General features: G+C 51.0%; 1 long non-coding RNA gene across 3 annotated transcripts; it reads right to left on the bottom strand.

The window, feature by feature from the left end:
* Positions 1–494: 494 nt before the first annotated feature.
* On the bottom strand, positions 495–13,811 carry LOC105472594 (uncharacterized). 3 transcript variants are annotated; one of them, XR_011622848.1, is made up of 6 exons: positions 13,534–13,811; positions 7,310–7,402; positions 6,685–6,883; positions 3,424–3,522; positions 2,962–3,156; positions 495–1,455 (listed from the first exon to the last, which is right to left on the bottom strand). It is a non-coding gene; the product is annotated as an uncharacterized lncRNA (long non-coding RNA). The 3 variants fall into 3 exon arrangements; XR_011622847.1 differs by lacking the exon at positions 13,534–13,811 and having other exon boundaries at positions 7,310–7,552; XR_011622849.1 differs by lacking the exon at positions 13,534–13,811 and having other exon boundaries at positions 2,996–3,156; positions 7,310–7,552.
* Positions 13,812–14,604: the final 793 nt, after the last annotated feature.

The raw sequence follows: 14,604 nt of genomic DNA, 5'->3' as shown, positions 1-14,604 counted from the left end.
GTGCCATGACCCGTGATTTTGAAGCCAAGATTGTATTTATTTTAAAGAGAAGCATATTGAATTGGGGAACACATTCTAACATCCCAGCTCCAGCGGGTGGAGGAATTCTGCTCTGCAAACCTCTCTCCAGGGCTGATTTGCTGTTGTGTCCCCGCTCTGTGGAAGCCACGAGGAATGGTCATGAGGATGTTGATCTTGGGCCCCCTCGGTGTGCTAGTGACTGGCAGCAACAGTGAGGGACAACCAGCTGTGTGTGTGTGTGTGTGTGTGTGTGTGTGTGTGTGGTGTGCTCGCAGGCTGGAGCCAGCCAATACCAGGGTAGCTGTGGGCATGCATGCATGTTTACATGCGTGATCTCAGCTTTGGTTCTACTTGAATATTCCTGACAACTGCACAGTCTCCTTTCTGCCCTTCACAAAAGGGCTGTCACTCAGAGGCACTGGCCAGGAGACTGAAAGCAGCTTTTGTCCCACTAACCCCCTGCCCTGAGTAAGATGCAGGAGGAAGTTCATATTTTGCAACAACAGGGTGACTAAATTCTGGGACACCAAACAAAATTGCACTTGAAAACCCAGCCAGGCATGGTGGCTCATGCCTGTAGTCCTAGCACTTTGGGAGGCCGAGGAGGGAGGATCACAATGTCAGGAGATCGAGACCATCCTGGCTAACATGGTGAAACCCCGTCTCTACTAAAAATACAAAAAAATTACCGGACATGGTGGTGGGCGCCTGTGGTCCCAGCTACTCAGAAAGCTGAGGCGGGAGAATGGCATGAACCCGGGAGGCGGAGCTTGCAGTGAGCTGAGATCGCGCCACTGCACTCCAGCCTGGGCGACAGAGCGAGACTCCGTCTCAAAAAAATGAAAATAGAAAGAAAACCTTCTTGTTGGCTTTTGTGACTTGCATTCACTCACTCATTCATTCACCCATTCATTCAATTATCTAACAACCATCTGTTGAGGCTACGCCATCTGACCAGTTCCCCATCCCATGCTGGGATACAAAGCGGAACAAGACAGTGAGGGAAGGAGACAGACCTGATCGCAGGGTGACTGTCTGCTGTACACCCGGAGCCGATGGAAGTGACCTTGTGCCAGGTCCTGTGCTTGCACATATGCTTATTAGTTACCTGGTCCTCACAGAGACTGTAAGAAGTGGATGCTCTCATTCCCCCGTTACAGATGAGGAAACTGAGGGGCAGTGAGGTGAAATGATGTACCTAAAATCACAGCAGCCAGAATTTGACCCCAAACAGTCGGACCTGGAGTCAGGGGTCTTAATCCATACGTGACACTTCCTGCTGAAGGAGATCATGTCTACGGTGGTCCGTTTCCAAGACAAAGTGCCTTGAATTGGCTTAGGTCAGCAAACTACAGAAGAAACAGGATACACTAGGCCCCTGCTTGGATCGTCAACGCCTGCTTGTCCGCTGCCCCTGCCCTCAGTTGCCGTCACCTGAACCAAAGAAATTTAGTCTAAGATGAAAGTTTACTAGCCTTCAAAATAGCTCACTTTGTCTGTTCTTATCAGCCTGCCGGGCTACTTAGGTCATAAATACTTGAAGAGCCCCTGAGCTAACTAGGATTGCAATGCATTGTGCCTGCAACAAAATGCAGCAGGACAATCCTACAAAACAAACAAACAAACAAACAAAAAAACCACCTAAAGTCCCTGCCCAACAACCAAGAGTGACATCTGGGAAGATTGTGAGCCCCGGTGTGTTAGTGACTAGCAGCAATGAAGAACCAGGGGAGGGCCCTGCACTCCAGGGGATAAATTGCCTGTTAAAACCATGCTGGGTATGCCTGCCCATCAGACACTTGATTTTGCAAGACCATCATTAAGAGTCTCACTCTCAGGCCCAGTGGCACAGGCTCAGTGGCTCGTGCCTGTAATCCCAGAATTTTGGGAGGCTGAGGCGGGCAGATCACCTGAGGTCAGGAGTTTGAGACCAGCCTGGCCAACATGTTGAAACCTGTTTGTATGGGAGGCCGAGACGGGCGGATCACGAGGTCAAAAGATCGAGACCATCCCGGCTAACACGGTGAAACCCCGTCTCTACTAAAAATATAAAAAAATTAGCCGGGTGTGGTGGCGGGTGCCTATAGTCCCAGCTACTCGGGAGGCTGAGGCAGGAGGATGGCGTGAACCCAGGAGGCGGAGCTGGCAGTGAGCCGAGATCAAGCCACTGCACTCCAGCCTGGGTGACAGAGCGAGACTCCGTCTCAAAAAAAAACAAAAAACAAAAAACAAAAAAAATTAGCTGGGCATGGTGACTCGTGCCTATAATCCCAGCTTCTTGGGAGGCTGAGGCATAAGAATCACTTGAACTGGGGCGGCAGAGGTTGCAGTGAGCCGAGATCACGCCACTGCACTCCAGCCTGGGCGACAGAGCAAGACTCCGTATCAATTAAAAAAAAAAAAAAGTCTCACTCTCACTGTTCTCCAGGTCTCTGAGTCTGTTCTTTGGGCTTGGACAGGTGAGTTTGTTTCTCACACTGCTAAGGGGTAACTGTGATCTGATTCTTGGAGGCAGGAGAGAGATTTTCAGGTGAGGAAGAAGGGGGATCTGCAGGCAGAAAATGGTAGGGGTGATGCCAACCGCTGGGCTGGCTGGGGTCTGAGGAGGCCCTGCAGGAGGCTGGATGTGCCTGTGGAGGGTCAGGGGTGCAGGGATCAGAGGGATTATCTGAGAAGGGAAGCCTGGCATTGTTTTCCAGGCTGAAGGGCTTGAGCGCTTCCCTGTGGTCAAAGCCAAGGAGTGAGTGGTCGCTTCTGCACCCCAGAAAGACACCCGGTCTCCACGGGAGGACTGATCCTGAGAGGGGAGGGGGCAGGGCAGCCCCAGCCCAGCACTGGAGGGCCTGGCTGCTGCAGGGCCTGTGCACACCTGGAGTAGTAAGTACGTCTTGCAAAGAGCAGCCCTAGACCCAACTTAACTTTGGTGCTAGAGCTACAAACCTCTAATTGAAATCAAGAGATGTTTCTAGAAAACCTGCAGATTTTTGAGGAGGAATTCAAAGGACCGTAAGGCCTGGTCCCAGTCCTGAAGAAACTGAGTCCAGCCGAGGCGATAGGCACACACACGAAATGTGAAATAGCAATCCGGGTCCCCATGACATTCCACAGGATAGAGGAGGTGTCTCTGGACAGCACCTAAGGAGAGTTCAGAAAGCAGCAGGTGCAGGCGTGCAGGTCACTGCAGGCAGCTGGTCAGCAGTGTCTTCAGCAGGATGAAGCCCAGGGGAAGGGAAACTGTGGCAAGGAGCACTGGCTGAGGATCCAGGGGACGGGTCTGGGGAATGGGGAATGGAAGGTGATTAAATGTGTATGTGGAGGGAACATAGGGGAGCCCCATTGCCAGGAAGTATTCCTAAGTAGCCGTGGGCGACACTTGCGTGAGGCAGGTCCCGGGATCCTTACCTGCCCTCTCGCCTGTGTTGGGCACCATGCAGGAGCTTCATGCCTCCTGCTGTGGTCTTCCATCCTTTCCATGGCCCAGTGAGCTAGGTAGCCTCATGCCTGTTTTACAGATGGGGAAGATGAACATTAGGAAGGGGAGATAACACGTCCAAGGTCACACAGCTTGGAAGCCCCCTGGGGGGATCCACAGCCAGGTCTGTTCCAAAGTCCCGGCAGCTGGGCTGGCAGGTGGGTGCGGGATGGTGTGAAGGAGAAGGTTCCCACTGGAGAGCCAGCAGATGGACCCAGCGGGGAAGAAGAAAGAAGCTGCAGTTCAATCACAGAGAGAGGGCTGGCGGGATTTGGTTCCTGATTGGTCGGATGAGATGGGATCGAGGTTAGAGAAAAGGAGGCTGGTATAGAGATGATTCCTGGGTGTGTGTGTGACAGGTGGTGATTCCAAGATCTGGATGGAGAAGTCAGAATATCTTCGTTGCTGAATAAACATTTAAAATGGTATTTGTACGTGGTCTCTCCAACACAGTGGGTGCTCAGTCCAGATGAGCTGCACAAATGAATGAATGACTCTCTAGACTCTCTTCACTTGTATTTAACCAAAAGAAGCATCACCAGCCAGGAGCGGATTCCTCTGTTCTCCTTTTGACTCATTTTTAATGTTTTTTAAACACTAAACAATGGAGGGGGCCAGCTCACCAACCCAGATCAGCCTCCAGGGTCACCCCCTTCTTCCCCCTACTATCTCCTGGGGCCATCTTGGTCAAGTGCAAATATGATCTCATCTCTTCTCTGCCAAGTCAGCCACTCCTTTCTTTTGCTGTAGGAACAAAACCCAAAGTTTGTTTTTGCTGCTTATTCATCTGAAGTTAAATACACTTGGCATGAAGGGTGCACTTAGAGCTAAATGAATTCTTCCCTATTCTTGGCTCTGTGTAACAACAGTCATTATTGTGCTGTACAGAGCGCCCGCCATGGGCCAGCCACCGTGTCTGTGTACATGTGTTACCTCCAGCCCCATAGCGGCTCTTTGCAGCAGGACTGGCTCCCACCTACAGTGGAGGAGGCAAAGCCCACGCCCTTCATGCTGCACCCATGTCCTCTCAGAGCCCTGAGCCCTGGAGGCAGGATGGGGCAACCCGTATGCCAGGGAAGGTACCCAACCTCCCCTCCTCACCCAGACAATTGCCCGGTGGGCCCCTCTGGTTGACCTCACTGGTCTTTTCCCATTTGATAATTCATCCCAAGACTTACTAATTACATCCTTTCCCAGTGTTTTGTGACGTTCACACCCAGGCATCAGTTTCTAGAGTCTGTTGTGTTTGGGAGCCTCGCCATTCCATTTCAAGGTGCTGCTTTATAACACGTGCCCACAGGGCGGGTGCCTGGCACTGGCTCAGCACTCGGTCTCTGCCACCCCCACTGTGGAACCCTTTCTCTTCCCTGACTATTTCTTGCCTTTAGAATTTCTCAACCCCTTCCATGGTCCTCTCCTTCGTTTCTATCTTCTGGCATCTCAGACCAACGAGATAATCCCGTGGGCAGGCATTGCTTTATCCTTGCTGGGGTGGCCTCTCCTCACAAGCCCTGCCCCACACACCCGCTATGCTGCCTACGGGAGACCCCTACATGGCACCCTCTATAGCCCACTCCCACCTGCCACCCCCTCCAAGTGCATTGTGGAGGGGCCTGGCTCACCATCCCAGCTGAGCCTCCGGGTCACCCACCTCCTCCCCCTACTGTCTCCATCTTGGTCAAATGCAAATATAATTTCATCTTTTCTCTGCCAAGTCAGCCACTACTTTCTTTTGCTATAGGAACAAAACCCACAGGCTCATTGCAGTCCTGCCTGAGCCCCTTGCCCACCCTCCAGTGGCATCGCAGGGCTTTCCTCAGACTCCTCTTGGCCACTACTCCCAGCTGCACGGCTGCCCTGCCACCCATGCAGTTCACACAGTGACTTGTGGAGTAGTCCCTCTCTCTCTGCTGACTTCAGGTCCCATGATAATTGATTTAGCTCATCACTAACCCCCCAGCATCTAGCCCAGCCCCTGACACACAGCAGCTGTTCAACAAGTATTTGCCAAATCAGTGAACAAAAAAGTGAACAAACCACCACACCTGGCCCATAACAAAAGCCACTCATAATATTTGTTAAACTAACCAGTCAAGCTCTGTTTTACACGGTGGTAAGATACACATAATATTAAATGTACCATTACCACCATTTTAAAGTGTATCATTTGATGGTATTCAGCACACTCAAAATGCTGCGCATCTGTCACCCCATCTAGTCTTCCAGAATGTTTTCATCTCCCCCAACAGAAACCCTGTGCACATCAGCAGTCACTCCCTGTCGGCCCACCCCTATCCCCTGGTAACCACTCACCTGCTTTCTGCCCCTGTCGCTCACTTATTCTGGGCATTTCATGTAAATGGAATCATGCAATGTGTGCCATTTGAATCATGCAGTGTGTGGCGTTTGGATCATGCAGTGTGTGGCGTTTGGATCATGCAGTGTGTGGCATTTGAATCATGCAATGTGTGGCGTTTGGATCATGCAATGTGTGGCGTTTGTGCGTGGCTTCTTTCACGCAGCATTGTGTTTTCACGGTTCACCATGTTGTAGCCTGGGTCAGTGCTTCATTCCTTTCTACGGCTGAATAATGTTCCATCACATGGAGAGACCGCATTCTGTCTGCTCATTCATCTGCTGATGGACTTCTGAGCCTCCCATCTCAAAAGGCTGGTATAACACTTCGCCTTCTTGCTGCTGGTCCCAGAGCTACGGGAGGAAGGCAGGGATGCCTCCTGGCATAATGGACATTCTCTCTTTTGCCTGCCCCCCTTTCTCTCCTTCATCTCAGGACAGGCTTATTAAACACCGGGGACGGACCACCAGGAGTAGCAGCTCTGCCACCGTCAGCGTGCACCAGGACAACCCCTCCCGTGGCCTCCTGGGACAGCTCCTGCAAGAGACTCTCATCTACAGCATCAGCAGTGGCCAGTCCAGCTCTCCCCAACACAGAAGAATACTCCCTTGTCTCTGCTTCTCACCAGAAGCTTTGAATCTTATAAACCTGCAGGCAAGAAGCATCTCCATGTTTTCTCTCCATCGTTTGAGCGGGGAGGAGAAGCTCTGGTGAGGAGATGGCTATCTGGATCACCTACCTTTGTCCTCACCAGGGAACCCTCCCGGGGAGATTTAGAGAGAAAGGAAGCAGTCACTTCCTGTCGGCCCACCCCTATCCCCTGGTAACCACTCACCTGCTTTCTGCCCACACATTGTTTGTGTCCATAGTGTCCATAGTTCTGGATACTCTCTGTCTAGGAGGACCTTGCGTGCTGTCGTTGACAGATGGAGGCTGTCCCAAGGCCAAAGGGTGCAGGGACTGGAGCAGGCACAGTACCATGGCCACATGTTGACCCAGTCTCCAAAGGACACATTTGCACACTGGACACACCTCTATCAACAAGAGAACTTTGCTTCAGTTGCTCCTTGAATTCTGCGTAATTTGTTAGATCAATTTTTTAAAAAGACAAAAATTTTTTTAAAAGGATCATTTTCTCTCCAAGAGTAGTGGATTATTGCATCTGAACAAATGCTTATGCACAAACCCTTCAGTTATCTCGGGCCTCCCCATGGATGCCTGGCTTTGGTGCTTTGACTTCTCACTGCAGAGCAGTGTTGACGAACATGAGCATGCATGGATTTATTATTGGAGCAAATAATGCCAACCAGCCCTTTCTAACACTTGGCTGAATATGAAATGATTCCCAAAGACATCTGATGGAACTGATGTCTTAGAAAAATGCCCTCAGGACTGAGGCTTCGCTGCTTTGCAGTCACTTGTCTTCACAGAGGCGTATTCTCAGCTAGTAAAGGGGTTACCTGTTTGGCGTCCAAGCTGTGGACACACCGCTTCAGCCCCAGCTGACTTCATAATAAGTGGAGTGTCCTTGATGAGGACTTTGGGTTCCTCACCTGCAGGACAGTGATAATAACATCTGTTTCATCCACCTCATAGCTTTTTTTGTTTGTTTGTTTGAGATGGAGTCTCGCTCTGTCGCCCAGGCTGGAGTGCAGTGGGGTGAACTTAGCTCACTGCAGCCTCTGCCTCCTAGGTTCAAGTGATTCTCCTGCCTCAGCCTCCTGAGTAGCTGGGATTACAGGCATCTGCCACCATGCATGGCTAATTTTTGTGTTTTTAGTAGAGATGGGGTTTCACCATGTTGGCCAGGCTGGTCTCGAACTCCTGGCCTCGTGATCCGCCCGCCTCGGCATGTTTATGAGGGCTAAAATAAAAATGTGCCAGTATCTAATTTCTTTTTCATCTTTTCAATTCCCTTTAAAGGGTCTTTGGTCAATCATTTATTGGACAGCCCAGGCTCCATCACATTGGCTGAGATTCTGGGTGCTTTAACCTGGCTTCTCACTATTTCTGTGGACTTGCCCTGGAATCTGCATTCCTTGCAGCAGCCTAGCCGAGGGGTCTCTGGGCACCGACTAAGGATTTCGCCCCACAGAGGGTCCTCTGCCAGGTGCCCTGAGCATTCCCACCCTGACATCCCCTGCAGAGGAAGGACCCTTCGTGTTCCCCCAAAATTCACATGTTGACCTTTCGTGTTCCCCCAAAATTCACATGTTGAAGTCCTTACCTCCACCGTGATGGTATTAGGAGATGGAGCCTTTGGGAGGTGACACTGAGGTCACAAGGTTGAACCCCCGTGAATGGGATTAGTGCCCTTGCAAAAGAGACCCCAGAGAGCGCCCTCCCTTTCTTCCCACCGTGTGAAGAAACAACGAGAAGGCGGCAGTCAGCAACCCCTCACCAGAACCTGACCCTTCTGGCCCCCTGATCTCAGGCTTCCAGCCTCCAGGATGGGGAGAAATAAATGTCGTTTACAAACCACCCAGGATGGTATTTTGTTCTAGTGGCTGAGCGAAGACACCTTCTTTTTTAAGGAATGTCTGCATGGATTTCTGAGGTTGTGCAGCTTCCCTGACTTCACCTTTTAGTCCTGGAATATTCTTTCTCCAGTTCTCTCTTGAAGGGCTCTGTTCAATGTGTGGGGCTCGCGTCCAGCAGCTCAGCAACAGCCTGTGTTCTGGCCTACAGTTTTCTTTTTTCACGATTTTCCTTTCTACAGACCCCCTGCTCCTCAGTGACAGAAGGCCACCAAGCCTGCCCTGCTTCAGAACACCAGGAACCCAGCGGGCTTAACCTGGCCACCCTTTTCCTGTTTTTGTTTGGGGAGAGACTTGAGACTCCTTTTAAAATCAAGCCTAGCCATGCATTTGGAAGACTGCTTTTGTGATTCCATGCAGTGCCCTGAGATGGGGGGAGGACAGTCCCCACCCCCTTGCTGGACACAGAGGTACTGGTTCAAACAACAGTTGTGAGGATCATGGGGACAGCCGCACTCACCCACCTGCGAGGAAGGCCGCGATGCGCTTCACAGACTGAAAGAGAATGGCTTGCGAGGCTGTTTTCTCTCCCACTGGGCCCCACTGGTGCCCCTCTCCCTGTCACCAGGGGCTTCTATTAGGTTGGTGCAAATGTAATTGCGGTTTTTGCCATAATACTAACAAAAGGAGAGCCCGGAGGAGGAGCTGGGGCTGCTTCCTTCCTGAGGGTCCCTGGCTTCCTCTTTGTTGCCCCTTTAGCCGACTGGACAGGAGAACAAGCTGGGGAAGGGGCTGGACTGGCAGGCAGTATAGATGCCCCGAGTGTGGTGACCGCCCACTCTGCAGGGCCCATCCCTCCCCCGGGCCCCGTGAGTGGGAGCTGGCAGAGCTTCTGGAAGGTGACTCCACGGGGAAATGACACACCAAGAGAATACACACAATGACTTCGCGTACTCTAGTACAGTCCCAGCTCCTTGCTCTGAGTAGCTAGAGGAGATGATGACCCATCAAAATCCGGGGAGATGACACATTGCAATAAATCTGTGTTGATAAGCTGCTCTTCTCTCATTCCACGGGGGTGTCGTATAGACTTGCTGCTTGGTGCGGCACGGGAGATCACGCAGCAAACACCTGGAGTCCAGGTCTAGCTCCGCCTCTAACCCTAACCCTAACCACATCGTTGTTGTCCCCGGTGAGTCGCTCAGCATCTCTAAGCTTCCACCTCTCATTCCCATGGTGGGGGTGATAATTCCTGCCTCTTACTTGTTATAGGATTTCTTACAATGTGCTAGGGAAACAGAAGCATGAATATTTCCTGGAGCAGCAAAATTATTCCCTACATCTTTATTGCACTATTTGGGGTAAACACTGGAATAGATAATAATTATTTGTAATTAGCACTGAGTTATGGGTAGATACATGTATGCTCCTGGATTGTTTTTAAAAGCCCTTTAATGGGATTTCCTTTAACTCTTAAAGAGACTATTCCTCCAGATATTTAGTTGATTCTACTCACTGTGCTCAATAAAAACAATAGCAGAAAGGAAAACTGTAGCCCAGAAGACAGGCAAAGCACTAATTACAAGGAATGTGCCTTGCCCTGCAGGGAACAGGGGCAGCTTTCCTGATTCCTGTGCTGGGTAAGGGGAGACCCCTCTGGCCTGCGGGGCCTGGCTCTTTTCTAGAGGAGCTGCCCATAGATCAAGTGTTATTCCAGAGTCAGTGCTGGGAACAGCCAGATGGCTGAAGCTGCAGAAGTAGAACCCACAGGTTCTGAGAAACTAGGAGCAGCTCCCATCCTGCAGTCTAGGGGCCATCCCCAGCAAGCAAGGCCCCACTGTGGCCACCCCTCGCTGGAGCCTGTGCATGGCATTCATCAAGAGTCTCAGCATGGGGAGGGGTCATCTCACTGCAGCGGAGTCATCTCTCTCTCCCTCAGTGCACTCCCCCTGCCACCTGACACATCCCTACAAACTCAACTTCTACACGATGAACACATCTGTTTTACTTTTTTCAAGACAAGGTCTTTGCCCTGTTGCCCAGGCTGCGGTGCAATGGTACAAACGTGGTTTACTGCAGCCTCAACCTCTTGGGCTCAAATGATCCTCCTGCCTCAGCCTTCTATGTAGCTGGGACCGCAGGTGTAAGCCATCACGCCTGGCTAATTTTTAATTTTTTTTTTTAATAGAGAAGGAGTCTCACTTTGTTATCCAGGCTGGTCTTGAACGCCTGAGCTCAAGCTATCCTCCTGCCTCGGCCTCATTCCAAGGTGCTGGGATTACAGGGGCCCGGGCCAGGAATACATCATGAGGTCAGTTCCTCCAGGTCAGTTACTCCAACAGTGTGATTTTGGTTATCAGTGCATAGGTGTGGGACCAGCATTCTTTGGAGTTGGAGAAAATACACAATTCAGTTAACTGCCTCCTTGGAAATATATTTAAAAATTGGGGGCAGAGACCGGGCACTGTGGCTCATGCCTGTAATGCCAGCACTTTGGGAGGCCGGGGTGGGTGAACCACAAGATCAGGAGATCAAGACCATCCTGGTCAACACGGTGAAACCCCATTTCTAGTAAAAGACAAAAAATTAACCAGGCGTGGTGGTGGGCACCTGTAATTGCAGCTACTCAGGAGGCTGAGGCAGGGGAATCGCTTGAACCTGGGAGGTGGAGATTGCAGTGAGCCAAGATTGCACCACTGCATTCCAACCTGATGACAGAGTGAGACTCCATCTCAAGAAAAAAAAAAAAAAAATTTGGGGGTTGGAGGATCTCTTGAGCCCAGGAGTTCAAGACCAGCCTGGGCAACACAGTGAGACTCTGCCTCTACAAAAAGGAATCGAGGTTAAATATTTTCATTCATAAAGTTGGTCCCAGCCTTGGGTACAGGCAAAAATGTCAAGTCACCTTGCTCCTGGGCATTCCCAAGGGAGGCTTAACCGAGCCACCTGGCGGAGGCAGGGCAGCCATCTGAGCCACATTCTTTTGTCTGCCCGGCGTGGGCACAGACTCACAGGATGCATCATTGGGATTGCCTGGGGCAGACTCTTGGCAGGACTGGCTGGCCCGCAGTGGGCTGGCAGGCCCTGCCTCAGATGCTGCCCGGCCGCCTCCCAGCATCATGGCGTGACTCAGGCTCCCTGACAGGCTGTCACCAGGGTGGGATTTGAAGGAGCAGCGTATCTGCTATTCACTCTTAGGGTGGGTGGTGGACATCCTGGGAGGCTCTTCTAGGTTGGCACCTGTGCAGAGACACTGATCATGGCAAATGCTAGGGCTGGATTCATCTCACGTCTTTCCCAGAAAGGACATGGGACTGAATTCACAGAAGCTCCATGAGTGAAGTTCCCCTCTGGGTTTGAGCAGCCATGTCTCCCGGACTTCAGAACACAAAAGACAATTCTTTAGGCGGATCTTTGCACATGAACGTGAGCAATGGGGCCTCTATTTCCAGCTTTTAACATTTTTCTCTGGTTTTGGAGAATTTGTTTGCCTTGACCTTTATGAAAGGAGATGGAGAGAACACGGCCCCTTGGGTCAAACCCTGGCTCAGCCACTTTCTTGCTCGGTGGCCTTGGACAAGTTACTTAGCTTCTCTGAACTCAGTTTCCTTATTTCTAAAATGGGGCGATGCCCTCCTTCACATGTTGCTGTGAAAATGTAGTGAGTCCATGAAGTCGAGTACCCAGGTGGTGTCTGATGGCAGGAGATGCTCAGTACACACAGCTGTGACTTTCTGAACACCCGCCAGGTGCGTAAGAGTGCCTGGTGCATCTGTGGGGACCCGGGAGGGAGCCAGAGGGAGGCAGGGGCTCAGCCGATGGCACTACCATTTCCATCAGTCTCTCCTGGGAGGGACGGCAGGCATGTGGTCTGGTCTTCACTCTCAGAGACTATCACGCGGCCATCTGAGGCTCACCTGGAGAGTTAGTGCAGTTACTCAGCATTGCTACTTTCCTCCTGGGGAAGGCATCATGAATGGTGTCTCCGTAAGTCATGTGAATGATTACAAGAAGAACTCACGGCTTCTCCTGGAGGGGAAAGCCCTGTCTGGCGCAGGGCCAGGCTCTGGCCACCGGTGACCTTTGGTTGGGTCTGCTGGCTCCGGTATTGACCGTGTGAGCAGGACAGGAAACAGGCTGGAAGCACATTCCAGCCTCCAGGTGGTGGAAATGACTAAGCCAGTGAGATGGAGCCAAGGAGATTGGGTCAAATGTCTCCACAGCCTCTCTGGTCTCCAGAAATCTCGCTTCCCACAGCAGCTGCCGAGAGCACTGAGCCAAGTCTTAAAAGCATTTTGCTCAGAGGGAATTCTCGAAATGTCTGCCCCTAAGGGCTGCTGGGGGGAAGCTGTGTATTTCCACTTGCTAGAGGTCCTTCGTAGGGCCTGTGAAGTGACCATCACAGCCCCCCGGGCCCCCCAAGGTGCTGACCTCTCAGAATATTGAGGCCCAACTTGATCATTGAAGCAATACTAATAATATGAACCGCTTCAGGGTGAAGGGAAAACTCTTCACTCAGAGACAAACTATAAATGTTTTGGACCCTCTTCTTTTCCCCGCTTCTAGAAATTTAAGAATTACATGACCAACTTAACAAAAGTCCCATATTTTTCTAAACGTATTTTTTAAAACCCAAAAGTATAACAAAGTATAACTGCTTATAGACATGAGATTCATGACACTAGACATATCTATTAATTTCTAAAAATCTCACATCATCCCAGAACCTCCTGGGCTTGGTAGAGGAAGGTGTTCAAAGACTCCCAGCTTTGACGCAGGGATGAGGCACTGCACCCAAGACTGGGTGACTCAGCAGAGATCACCCAACAAACAATTCTCATCTCTACCTCGAGCATTTTAGAAATGTTTTAAAATGAAAAATAGAGCCGTGGATCTTGACTCTGGCCTCAAACCCAGCTACTAAAGCATTATGAAGAATAATTTAGAAACCTGGCTTCCTCCTTCCTGCCCAGAGGCCTGCCCTGCTAGCAAAGCAAGTCCTGGTCCAAGGTTTCTGGTGGACCCAGCAGGTTGTTGGAAAGCGGGCTTAGCTTGACCTAAACAGCTGGGAGCTGGGAGCTCAAGGGGAGCATGCAGGAGGAGCCACAGCCACAGTGATTTCCTTTATGAGCAGCTAAAAATAGCAAACAACCACTGCAGAGTGACAGACACCCATTTGAAGGTTTTGGTGGGGACAGAAGCCCTACCTGGGCAGAGCTGCTGTCTCACTCCTCGGGTCGAAGGGAGATGGGGTGGAGAGAGCGGTGCCGGGAGCAGGAAATGACACTGCGGGGGTGAAGAATACTGTGCTCTCGGAGAACCCAGCCCTCCAGTGTCTTCTGCAGTGGGAGAAGGGGACTGGGAGCTGGTGGATGTGTGGGGCTGGGAGCTTACGTAAAGGGAGCCTGCTCTTTTTCATAGATTTATAAGATGTTTCTGTTCCAATTTCGTGTTTTAGCCAACTGCATTGTCCTGCAAGCCTGCATCATTCCTTATTTTCCCTCAATTTGCTTCTACACATAAGTAATCCAATATCTATATGTTGACATTCTCTTTGAAAACACTTAAGGGGGCTGGGCACAGTGGCTCACACCTGTAATCCCAGCACTTTGGGAGGCTGAGGTGGGCAGATCACCTGAGGTCAGGAGTTCAAGACCAGCCTAGCCAACATGGTGAAACCCTGTCTTTACTAAAAATACAAAAATTAGCTGGCATGGTGGCAGGCGCCTGTAGTCCCAGCTACTTGGGAGGCTGAGGCAGGAGAATTGCTTGAACCCAGGAGGTAGAGGCTGCAGTGAGCTGAGATCGTGCCACTGCACTCCAGCCTGGGTGATGGAGCGAGACTCTGTCTCAAAACCAAACCAAACCAAACCAAATCAAACAAAACAAAAAGGAAATTAGCCGGGTGTGGTGGCACACTCTTGTAATCCCAGTTACTTGGGAGGCTGAGGCAAGAGAGTCACTTGAACCTGGAAGGCGGAGTTTGCAGTGGGCCGAGATTGCGCCACTGCACTCCAGCCTAGGTGACAGTGAGACTCTGCCTCAGAAAGAAAGAAGAAGAAAGAAAGAAAAGAAAAAAGAAAAGACAAGACAAGAAAAAGAAAATACTTATGGAGGTGTGACAAATTCCAAAGTCGGGGTGGTGGTTAGTTTACAGTTTGTTAGAAGTCTCTAAGCCAAGTGGGATGGGCCAGCACACCTGAGACCTGAAGGAATGAGACGGGTTCCACCGGTCACACAGGACAGGCTCTTGTCACTGCCCACACGGCTGCAGGCAG

The sequence above is a fragment of the Macaca nemestrina genome, chromosome 4, assembly GCF_043159975.1.
Source record: "Macaca nemestrina isolate mMacNem1 chromosome 4, mMacNem.hap1, whole genome shotgun sequence".
NCBI classification, from domain to species: domain Eukaryota; kingdom Metazoa; phylum Chordata; class Mammalia; order Primates; family Cercopithecidae; genus Macaca; species Macaca nemestrina.
Note: the sequence above shows the minus strand (reverse complement) of the source record. Positions and strands in the feature narration are given on the sequence as shown.